The sequence below is a fragment of the Rhinichthys klamathensis genome, unplaced genomic scaffold, assembly GCF_029890125.1.
Source record: "Rhinichthys klamathensis goyatoka isolate OS25496 unplaced genomic scaffold, OSU_Roscu_1.1 h1tg000391l_1, whole genome shotgun sequence".
Lineage (NCBI taxonomy): Eukaryota > Metazoa > Chordata > Actinopteri > Cypriniformes > Leuciscidae > Rhinichthys > Rhinichthys klamathensis.
This window is the reverse complement of record NW_026606894.1, coordinates 1,035,052-1,047,800: the sequence shown is the minus strand read 5'-3', so window position 1 is coordinate 1,047,800 and position 12,749 is coordinate 1,035,052.

Genomic DNA, 12,749 nt, shown 5'->3' with positions numbered 1-12,749 from the left:
TCTGCTTTCAGCATTGGCTAACAAACAAACGCTTAAAGCTATTTTTTTATTAGTTTTAATATAGTTTTATATTATTACATCACAAAGAAATATGTTAAATGCATGCTTATACACCATTAAAAGAGATTTTCACAATAACATATCCCGTGTGTGTGTGTGTAAGCATATGTCTACATATGAAGCACTTGTGTGACCAGCAGAGGGCAGTAGAAGACCACTTATTGGCTCACTTTCATTTTGACACACTTGATTAGGGATGGGAATTGATAAGAATGTAACGATTCCGATTCCATTATCGATATTGCTTATCGATTCGATTCCTTATCGATTCTCATTGGGTGAGGGAATAAGTACAAATTTGTTTGTTTGTATTAACTTATTGAACTTATAACTTATTTTGTTTGTTAATTATTATTAACTCGCTGACACAGCACAGAGTATTAGGGGTGTGAACCTACAATGGTCTCACGGTTCGGTTTGATTCCGATTATCATGTCATCGATTCAGTTCAATTTGCGCGTGTTCACCCGTTCGTGAAGTCGTAGTGACAATAACAGTGACATTCCAGTTTAAGTTTCATGGGACTAAAGTCTGTTCATGATGTGTGGCCAAATGTTTCTGCATATTTAATGCCACCTTGAAATGAAATTTAATACCAAACCTGTGATGGAAATACACATTATTTTACATACGTATATGTAATATTTAATGTTTAACCTAAGCAATTGAAGTAATTTAATATTAACTACTTGTTTATTGAACTAAAATCAATGTAATATTTGCAATCGTGAGAATATTCAGCAAAATAGCTCCTGTCACTTAACTATATCTTATAATAAAAAATAAAATAAAAAACTATATCATATGTTATAAATAAAAAAACTCAACATGTTTTATTTTTACCTCAGTATGTTTCTTCTTTGAGTTTTTTTATGTGCTGTTATGCACATTAGTTTTGATTTCTCACTTTAAAATCTCTCACACAGACAGGCAGCGTGAGTCTCAACAGCGCTGCAGAAATACATTACAGGGCTCGACAAAGGGCTGATCAAATTAAATCATTTACACTGAAAAATTACAATTGCATAAAATAATGTTATGAAATTGATTTAAATATACAAATAAGAAACGTTGGAAAGAATGATACTACTTTTAAACATAACACTAAACCGCCAGTAGGTGGCGGCAGGCGACCGTCTTAATGAGTGAGTCATTGAGTCATTGATTCATTCATACAAACGATTCGTTTTAACGGTTGATTCATTCAAGAATGAGACAGATGTTAACGTATGGGTCATTGAATCTTTGACTCAACCGATTCGATCAAAATGCTGAATCATTCAGTAATGAAAACAGGTCGAGTGTTCCTGTGAGATGCGCCGTGGTTCTGCTGTGATTTTTGTTTGGAACTATTTTCGCTGCTGAAACAGAACAAAAACAGCCAATATTGCATCTAAAATGTAAGTGACTTAATTTTAACTGTTTATTGAACTGTTGTAGGAAATCAATGTCACATTTTCAATCGTGATGGTATTCAGGAAAAATAATTCAGTTTGCTTAAAATATGTTAAACATATAAAACTCCACATTTAGATTTATTATTGGCAGTATGTTGTTAAATGAGTGTGTGTGTTGCGCTCATTTGTGTAGATTTCTCCTCGAGAGGCTGCGCGAGCGTCAACAGCGCAACCTTACCGTCAGTAATACATTTATTATCCACAATCGATCGCAACTTACAATAAAAGTAATAAAATCAGAATCATTCTCTCGGTTTAGTCATTCCCTAGTTATTTTTGTTTTTGTTGATGTTCTCATCAGGCGGACAAGCGTTAATGTCGAGTCCTGCATTATCATTATCAATCACTGTTTATGTAATAAAATCAGAATCATTCTCACGATTCGATGCTTCACTGGTTATTAGACGGACATTGGGTCCGTCAGACTGGAGAAATTTTAGCGGTAATGTGACCAGAAATATTTAAGACCCATAGAATCTGAATTTAAGACATTTTAATACTTTTTAAGGCCTTTTATTAGGAAAACTTTATTTAAGACATTTTAAGACTTTTTAAGGACCCGCGGCCACCCTGGAAAAGCAACAATGGAATGCACTAATGGTAGTTGTGTGGGGAATAAGATACATTTATGCAGTTAGCCTTTTTTTGGCTTTTTGAAAAAACTGTGTCCCTCACTGACATTGTACAAGCTGTGCCACTGACAGACTGAGCTCATTACAGCCACTTTGTAACATGGTGCTTTTGAATTAAGTTTTTTTTAATGAATAATAAATCGATTACATAGTTAATGTAATCAATGCTTGATGGGTATTTAAACATGACAGCAAGTGTAGGACACGTGGTATGTACACATGGTGTTCATACCAGGGGATTTGATGAGGTAATTATATATGTCTGGATACTCGAGCCTGGGTCATGCTTTTGGGTTGTTCTCCCAGGACTCAGCAGGATGCCGATAGGGACAAGATTGTAAACCTACAAGCGACAGCTTTCTGTGGTACCTGGTCAATGCAGGCGCTAGGAGACTGTCTATATATTGATAAGACATTCTGTAAAGAAGATCTGTATTCATATAGCTGCTAGCGCCTTTCACAGACATGTAACGTTAGCTAGTCACAAAGCGCTTTACATGAGTGTTTTATTAACGTTACATTCAGTTCTCACCACCGACATACATTCGCATACACAAATATCATTCATCATTAATACAAAGTAGTCCGTTAGTATCCATAACTGACATAATCCACAGCAAAACTTCTGTGAATAGATACCTTTTTGATTTGCCTCGGGCTTTGCCTTCGGTTTGTTTTACCCTTCGCGGCTGGTTGCTATGCAGGTCACATGATTTGTGACGTAACGCCGACCAAGAAAATACTCTCATTGAGTATGTGCGCGAGTTTGAGTGTGTGTATGCTCGCGTCTCATATGAGTATGTGCGTGGAGAGTTTGTGTGTGCGCGCGCGTCTCATATGAGTATGTGCCTGGAGAGTTTCGCGCATCTCGTGTGTGTAGAGTTTGCATGTATGCGTGAGCGACTTCAGGTGTGTCGTTGTGCATTTCATATGTATTTGTTTGAGCATTCAGCAGTATACATGTATGTTTGACTACTTAGTATATGTGTATATGCAAGTGTTTCATACAGGGATGGAAATTAGCACCCGCCACCAGCCAAATGCGGGTGATTTTGTGTTGTGGCGGGTAAACTCGCTTCACCTACCGGCCACCGTGGCGGGTAAATAAAAATAGCATACTGTTTCACCCGGACGGCGGACACTTTTAGAGGAGGCACACCTTCAAACAAAATGTGGCGTTACATCCTCTTTTACTGTCTATGGTTACATCGCAGGTGTAGAGGTCTGCAGAGAAAACATCATGGTGCGTTCACACCAGACGAGAATAGAGCGTCTGGCGCGAGTGATTTCAATGCAAAGACACGTTATGCGCGTAAAAAATTCCTGCGGCGCGAATGAGGTTTAGAGCGCGCCGTGGTAGATGCGAATACGCCTCATTCGCGCGGCAAGTTCGAGCGTCTGACGCGTTCCGCGCGCATGATTTTATTGAGTGCTTTTGTGCATTCACGCGTTTGACGCGAATTCGCGTCTGCCGCCCGAGTTGAAAAATCTGAACTTTAGCGTCAATTCGCGTCGCGTTAACCAATCAGGAGCCTAGATGCTGTCACGTAGTGAAGTATCTGGATGCTTCAATAAATTATTTTGTACTAAATGCCTGATGTGGTTCTAATGCACAACAAAGCAAATATTTTATCACATAAAACTTGATTTCAATATATGAGACATATTCATTTTGTATTGAATGCTATTTATTCCATTTCATATCTAGATTATATTAAATATTATTCTAATGTAAAGGCAAACAACATACTATAGCTCATAAATCCGTGTCTGGAGAGTGTTGTGTGAGAGAAAAAAAAATCACAGGACAGGTTAATTACTTTTGGAGGCTGGCTCAATTTATCATCAAAACAAAAATAAATGACAGATTAGGTGGATGAGGCCGAGGGTGAGAGAAAGAGAAAATGTCAGTATTTCATTGAGACTTGAGATTAAATGAACTGCTTAAGTATTCTTGTAGTATTAATTTTCACATGCAGTTACACATTGTCGGTTAAAAACAAGAAAGTGGCTGGTAAAAACATTGAGTGGCTGGTAGATTTTGAAATCCACCAGCCACAGTGGCCGGTGGACAAAAAAGTTAATTTCCATCCCTGGTTTCATATATGTGTGCGTTAGGCTTGGGCGGTATCCAAATTTTGATACCGTCAAACCTCCTCCCTATTTTACCGCGGTATACGGTATTACCGCGTGACTAATTAAAAATTATGACATAAGGCTCAAACGGCATCACCAAACTGTTGGTTTGTGCAGGGATGAGTCACAATTTTCGAATATTCAATTATTTGATTTTATTATAGAATATGGAATAGGTTGTGGGATTATTGTCTATAAAAAATCCCCTTGTTTTCGTTCTGATGCGGTGGTGACACGTTCAACCAGAGGGTGGCGATGCCAATAATGCATCTAAAAGCTGTCAATCAACTCTCAGACAACAGGAGAAGATGCACATTGTCTCACACCAGAGCATGTAAGCGGAGTGGTAATATTTCCTCCAGAGCAGAGAGCGCATTTCTGAAGATCACGCGCCGCGCGCTCAGTCCACTCAGCGTCGCGCGCTCAGAATGCCCGCAGTGACATGCTGGTTAGAAAACATGTGAAGTAGGGCTGCCCGTGCACGACTAAAGTTTTTTTTTTCTAGATGACTAGTAGTAGTTGATTTAAGCCATTAGTCTAATCACATATTTATATTGATTAAATTACTTAAATATTTATAGGAGAGAATGCTAAACCATAATGAGCGTTTTCGTAATATATTGCCTATTCTGCATCTCAAAGCACGCATAAAGCTTGCCACAAAGAACCGGCAAAAGTAATTATTATGCATGAAACATTTGAATTGTTTATTAATAAAAAACTTTCTATGTCAGTGGCTGCACAGATAAAGTTTACGATGCAGACTCGCATCAAACGCGCATAGAGAGAAATGCACACTTCATATGAATTAGCCTACAGAGAGCAGCCCATTTCTTTTAGTTTTTAATTGTTTTGTTTAAAAGTAGACATTTCAAGCTTACTATATATATATATACTTCTCAGATATTTAAGGCATCTATCTTATACGCTGAGTTTCGTTTTTTTAGGAGACGCGCTCCAGTTCACGCGCCGGCTTATATTGTCTAATATATATGCTTCTTATTTATTAATCCAGGCAATTCGTTGATGAAACATTGATTAAAATGAAGATACAATTTATACAAAACGAAATTCACTTTAAGGAAAGGCTTTCTACAAAACAAAACGTAATAAGTGGTCAAAAATCATGTCTGACCCATTCCAAATATTTTCCGATATTGGGCAGCTTATGATCCTATCTTATTCATCTCATGCAGTTTCATTTTCATATAATCAACATAGATGAAATAAAAAAAAAAAAAACATTATATTATTAAACATAAATATGAAAAGAAATAACCACACCGCTCCGCTGTAAAGCTGTGTAGCCACATGCACGTGTGCGTGCATATGGTGGAGGGGTGTGATTTTAGAATAATAATCAAATAATACCAGGCGATCTTCAAATATTATTTTTGCTTGAAATGCCCAACTGCAGAAGTCGTGTTCTTCTTCGAGACCAGGTCACTCGGTGCGCAACTTGCCATCTTTTCCCCTCTCTCACGTGATGACAACCACACATAGGCCTAAGCATTTTTAGCCATTAAATAAATTACATTTAATATTTAATCCTTGTATCCTATATAAGTGCATTGGATTTTTTTTATGACGGTATGACGATATTGAAACTGATACCGTTGCTATTTTTAGATCCCGCGGTATACGATATTACCGTATTACCGCCCAAGCCTAGTGTGCGTGAATGAAGTTTGATTTAAGCCCTAGACGGCACCTCATATATTGTCGTCTTTTCGCGTGAAATATAACCAAACGAGCGCTTCTGCCTCGATGTTATGTTTGATGCGTTCTGAATCAAAATAACGCAGCGCGTGTGTGACGTCATGACACATTTGCAACGAGCGGAACCGATAAGCGGAATCGTTAAGCAAGCAGGCATACTAACGGTTCCAGGGAATTGGTTAACTGGGCACCGGTTCTGAAGAAGAAACATGGTAAATCATTGTAAACAATACTATTACATGGTGTATCATGGCAAATCATGCTATAATCCTGCGGTAAATCATTCTAGAATGTGGTATATCATGGTAAATCATCCTATAACATGGTAAATCATGCTAGAATCATATTAAATCATACTAGAATATGTTCAATTGTGGTAAATCATGCTAGAACAGGGTAAATAATGGTGAATCATACTAGAACTTGGTATATCATGGTAAACAATTTTAAATCATGCTAGATTCATGGTAAATCATACTGGAACATTGTAAATAATGAAAAATAACACTGAAATGTAATATATCATGGTAAATCATGCTAAAACATGGTATATTCCATCTATGATCTCAGTGGTTAGATGCTTGCTATATAAAACTTAATGTATTTTGATGCTTTTGTGCTTAACGGCCTTAAAGGCCTTAACTGCTTGAACACCGCTAAATGCTGCTTGTTATTATTAGGTGTTCAAGCACGAAGTGCTGAAAACCTATTGTATCTGTACTGATTTTTATTATTAGGTGTTCAAGCACGAAGTGCTGAAAACCTATTGTAATTGTAAGGATTTTTATTAGGTGTTCAAGCACGAAGTGCTGAAAACCTATTGTAATCGTCCTGATTTTTAGGTGTTCAAGCACGAAGTGCTGAAAACCTATTGTATTTGTAAGGATTTTTAGGTGTTCAAGCACGAAGTGCTGAAAACCTATTGTATTTGTACTGATTTTTATTATTATTATTATTATTATTATTATTATTATTCTCCTGTAAAACGCATCGTGCAGCCCAAACCGTAAGTGCTGGAGAGTTGAAACTTTGTCAGATGGTAGTACAAAAATCGAGGAGAGGTTATCAAAGTATGAGCCCGATTGGCCTATAGGTGGCGCTACAGCGATCAATTGCGCAAAACTGCTCATAACTCCTAAACCGTATGTCGTAGACTCAAGTGTCTTATATCATTGGAAAGCTGGAGGCCTGAAGTAAAAAACGTATATCTCCGATTTCATTTCCGGTATGCAAATTTTTCCGCCATTTTGAATTTTCTCAAAAACCTAATTTTGCGAACTAGTCCCTGGTTTTTCGCCCGATCAAAATAAAAAAAATGCATACATGTTCTCTGGAGTCTGAATATCAATAATTATTGAAAAAAAGTTGAATTTTCGATTCACGGTCGCTAGGGGGAGTAAAATGATCGTTGTGGGAGGAGCCTATTTTACTAAAATGGCTATAACTCGAAAAGTAAATGAGATATCTTCACCAAACTCAAGAGACATGTGTATGAGGACAGTCTGAGGTCACAGTAAAAAGATCGCGACGATCGAACACTAGTTGGCGCTATAACATTAAAAAAACATAAAAAGGGCTATGACCACCTGACCGTTAGTCCGATTGACTTGAAAATTGGTATGCAGTGTCTTGGTCCAAGGCCCCATGTATGTGTATGAGGAAATTGGCGTAACTCAAAAAACATGGCCGCCATTGGCCAATGAATTTGAGCACCTATGAGACGAGGTTAACGAAGGCCGATCGGAACGAAACTCGATGGGCATGTTCGAATCATGGCCCAAGAGGTCTGTAAGAGTTTTGAAAGAAATCGGCCACTAGTTGGAGCTAACGAGTTTTACGGCTCTGTAATCACGTGGTGTTGCACACATCCCCACAATATGCATATCATTTGATAGATCTCCTCATGCTAAACAACTTTGCCTCTAGAACCATTGCTGTCAATCAAATCGTTCATTAAATATTCACGAATATGTTAAAAACCTACTTTTGCGAACTAGTCCCTGGTTTTTCGCCCAATCGGAACCAAACCAGTCTAGGTCAATTCTCTGGACTCTCTAGATCAATAATTATCGAAAAAAAGTTGAACTTTTGCATTTTTCGTATGGCTATAATAGGGTCATTTAGAAAAGGGGCATGTCAAAATACACTCAAAAGCCTATAAATCATAAATAAAAACTCAGAACTTGACAAAAATTGATGAGCATATGTGTCATACCATGGTGAAGAAGCATGCAAAGTTTCATGGAGATCGGACAATAGGTGGCGCTATAACTGTTGAAAAGCTTTAAAACCATGCATTTCCTATGGTCAATTGCCTGCATTGGCTGTAAATGGCCTTTTCCATCTATGATTATAAAATTGTCATATCTTAATGTTTAAAACCAGTGCAGTACAATTATCTGGACTCTCTAGATCAATAATTATCAGAAAAGGTATCATTTCTTCATTTGAATGGCTATAATAGTGTAAATTGGATGGCTATAAGATTTTGGATGGCTATAACAGCCAATAAGTGGTATTTTACTGCCCCCTGCTGTCATTTCATCATACTACTCCCTAATATTGTTATATATAATTGAAATGTAGACTTTATTAAATCATTATTTTAACATTTACAATCACATTTTGTCCAAATTCATCTATTGGAGTATTATGGACTGCATTTATTTATTTTATTTATTACTATTTACAATTGTGTCACAGGAAGGCTGAAAACGAAAGTATAACGTTGGGCCACGCCCCCCAAGTACAAATTCACTCATAACTCGAAAACAGAAAGTCTCTGCACGCTAGGTAAGGTTCTCTCGGGGTTCTTGATCCAAATCTATCGTCGCGGGGCTCGGGAACGCCCCCCGCGACGAATTCTTAGTTAATGTTAACTAATGTAGTTAACATTAACTAAGAATGAACAATACTCCTTCAGCATTTGTTAATCTTTGTTAATGTTAATTTCAACATTTACAAATACTTTATTAAAATCTTGTTAACATTAGTTAATGCACTGTGAACTAACATAAACTAACAATGAACAGCTGGATTTGTATTAACTAATGTTAACAAAGATGAACAAAAACAGTAACAAATGTATTGCTCATGGTTCATGTTAATTAATACATTAACTACTGTTTAATAAATGAACCTTATTGTAAAGTGTTACCGACATTTTTAATCTTTTTTATCAGCTTTCAGCATTGGCTAACAAACAAACGCTTAAAGCTATTTTTTTATTATTTTTAATATAGTTTTATATTATTACATCACAAAGAAATATGTTAAATGCATGCTTATACACCATTAAAAGAGATTTTCACAATAACATATCCCGTGTGTGTGTGTGTAAGCATATGTCTACATATGAATGGAAAAGCACTTGTGTGACCAGCAGAGGGCAGTAGAAGACCACTTATTGGCTCACTTTCATTTTGACACACTTGATTAGGGATGGGAATTGATAAGAATTTAACGATTCCGATTCCATTATCGATATTGCTTATCGATTCGATTCCTTATCGATTCTCTTATCGATTCTCATTGGGTGAGGGAATAAGTACAAATTTGTTTGTTTGTATTAACTTATTGAACTTATAACTTATTTTGTTTGTTAATTATTATTAACTCGCTGACACAGCACAGAGTATTAGGGGTGTGAACCTACAATGGTCTCACGGTTCGGTTCGATTCCGATTATCATGTCATCGATTCAGTTCAATTTGATATCTCGATGCATTACATGCACTGCATCCTCAATTTTACTTCAAAAGTGATGTGTGTGTGTGCGTGCGCGTGTTCACCCGTTCGTGAAGTCGCATGTGCGCGAGTTTGAGTGTGTGTGTGCTCGCGTCTCATATGAGTATGTGCGTGGAGAGTTTGTGTGTGCGCGCGCGTCTCATATGAGTTTGTGTGTGGAGAGTTTCGCGCATCTCGTGTGTGTAGAGTTTGCATGTATGCGTGAGCGACTTTAGGTGTGTCGCTGTGCATTTCATATGTATTTGTTTGAGCATTCAGCAGTATACATGTATGTTTGACTACTTAGTATACGTGTATATGCAAGTGTTTCATATATGTGTGCGTGAATGAAGTTTGATTAAGCCCTAGACGGCACCTCATATATTGTCGTCTTTCGCGTGAAATATAACCAAACGAGCGATTCTGCCTCGATGTTATGTTTGATGCGTTCTGAATCAAAATAACGCAGCGCGTGTGTGACGTCATGACACATTTGCAACGAGCGGAACCGATAAGCGGAATCGTTAAGCAGGCATACTAACGGTTCCAGGGAATTGGTTAACTGGGCACCGGTTCTGAAGAAGAAAATTAATATAAAATAGTACTGCAAAAAAACAGTTTACTGTAGTGTAAAGCTATTCTATTGCTGTTATATATTTATTGTCCAACATTTACATTTTAGTACAATTACATTTATTTGCTGAATTCGTTTATTTCATTGAACTTATTTTTGTATGTAAGGTTATGTGTACCCCCTGGGAAACGGTCTAACGTTATAACTTTATGAACTTACATCACTTTATTCTTCTTACCTGTCACACTTAATGTAGAGATTAATATAATTAATTAAATCCTTGAACTTCCCTGTCTCAAGTTATGTGGGGGAAAAGCCTAGTAGCAACTTATTTTTAACGGATATAACGTTAACTGTTGTGAATTAAAATAATCACCTAATTATTTCAACCTAAAAATGACCTCTGCACTGGACTAAATATATGTATAATATATGACTGCCGAGTCGCTTTCACCCCAAAATGGCGGACGCGTAGGGCTGCTGCTGGGCGCTGGTGTTGCAATGGAACGTTCTATTGGCTTTCACTTCTTGTCAATATACGTTCTTTGCCTGAACTAACAATGAACAGCTGGATTTGTATTAACTAACGTTAACACTAGAAGTGCCAGAATTCCATAACTACTAGAACTGCCACAAGCGGTCATTTTGACCGTTAGATTGCAAACTCTATATCTTTAATGATAAATACCCAATTGAGAGATTAATGCATTTGTTGTATTAGGATATCTTTTAAAAACAAAACAACACCAAACTGTACATTTTAAAAAGTTTAATTATACATTTATAAATAATAATATCAGTAGCCCGTAATTATCGCATAGGGCCTATTCACAACAGAGCTATATTTCCATATCCCTTCAACATAACTCAGAACAAGATAATAACAACTAAAAGTATCTTATATAGATATTCTTTTGACAGTGAGAGAGACAATGTCACGGTTTATGAATTCGCTGTCTCCTTTCTCGTCTTGTTGTGTGTGTGCGTGGTCGCTGATCAATGCAGCTGATCAGCACGTGCGCTCTGATCAACGCGCCAGCTGCAACTGATCAGCGATTCGACCCTTTTCAGTGTTACTGTTCTCGCCTAGTCTTTGGGTGTTTCTCAAAACCAAGAATGCAAAGAACGGACTTGTGTTCTTGGGGAGAACGCTCTTGCTAGTTGTTCTTGGAAGAATGAACTCACAAGGTGACGAGCACACAGAACGCTGCTGACAGTTTGAGACGATGTGTTCTTGCTGGTATTGCGCAATAATACCCCCGCACAGACACCGTCTGCAGTACCCAAACATAACGAGAATTATTGACGATAACAGCCAGGCTGCAATGGTCTCTTGACTGTGGGGAAAAACGAGTCTGTGAGCAAACTGGCCGGTTGGCTCGATAGCTAACGTTACACCCGCAGGCGCTTATGGAGATTCTCACTTCCGAAAACGTTTGAGCACATTTTCGATTAGCCATACATTTTCGTAAAATGCCAATATTTGAAATCTACACAGTTGATTTCTCGCATCAAATGTTCTCAGAAGTGAATTTAGTGATGAAATAGTGTACGTAATTGTAGAAAAACGAAATACTGTATTGACCTGCCTCTCCTTCCTCGAATGCCGAATTGAATGCTGGGATATTTCTCCCGTCAAGTTCACACAAGTTACCAGCCGATGCATCCTCGGTAAAATGGGCGTGTCAAGAACACATCCGGGATTTTTAACTGTTCTTGCCAAAATGCAAACTTGTGTATTGGGACAGTACTTGGGCCACAAAAGATGACGTTTCACAAGAACACAAGGACACAAGTACAGACAAGAACACAGATTGAGAAAGGCCCTTTGTCAGATCGTTGTGGATTTTTCCTGCGTGTTTGTTCCCTGCCTGTATCCGTTTTCCGTGTGTCATCCCGTGTTCAGCACTCACTCCAGCGTCCCTGTGCTGCCAAGGGCTTCATACCGGACATTTGCACACCTTAACTCTCCCAGCATCTGACCAGCTCTCAATAAACATATCTGTCATTTTGCAATTGAATCTTCTGATTATTTCCTAATAGACAAAGGTCAACCGCGAGAAATGTAACAAAAGAATACCGCAAAATTCAGTGCGGTCAATATGACCGTCTATGGCCCAAATAGGTAAATATGTTCATTTGTTTGTTTGCCTTATGTGTAATTTATATTAAAAACATTTTAAATGAAAATACAGACACTTTTAGGAAAAGTCAGGTACCAGCAGGATTTTTTTTTTTTTTCAACAAAGTTATTGCAGATATAAAATTCAAAACGGTCAAAATGACCGTCGTGGCCGTTCTAGTGTTAACAAAGATGAACAAAAACAGTAACAAATGTATTGCTCATGGTTAGTTCATGTTAATTAATACATTAACTAATGTTTAATAAATGAACCTTATTGTAAAGTGTTACCGACATTTTTAATCTTTTTTATCAGCTTTCAG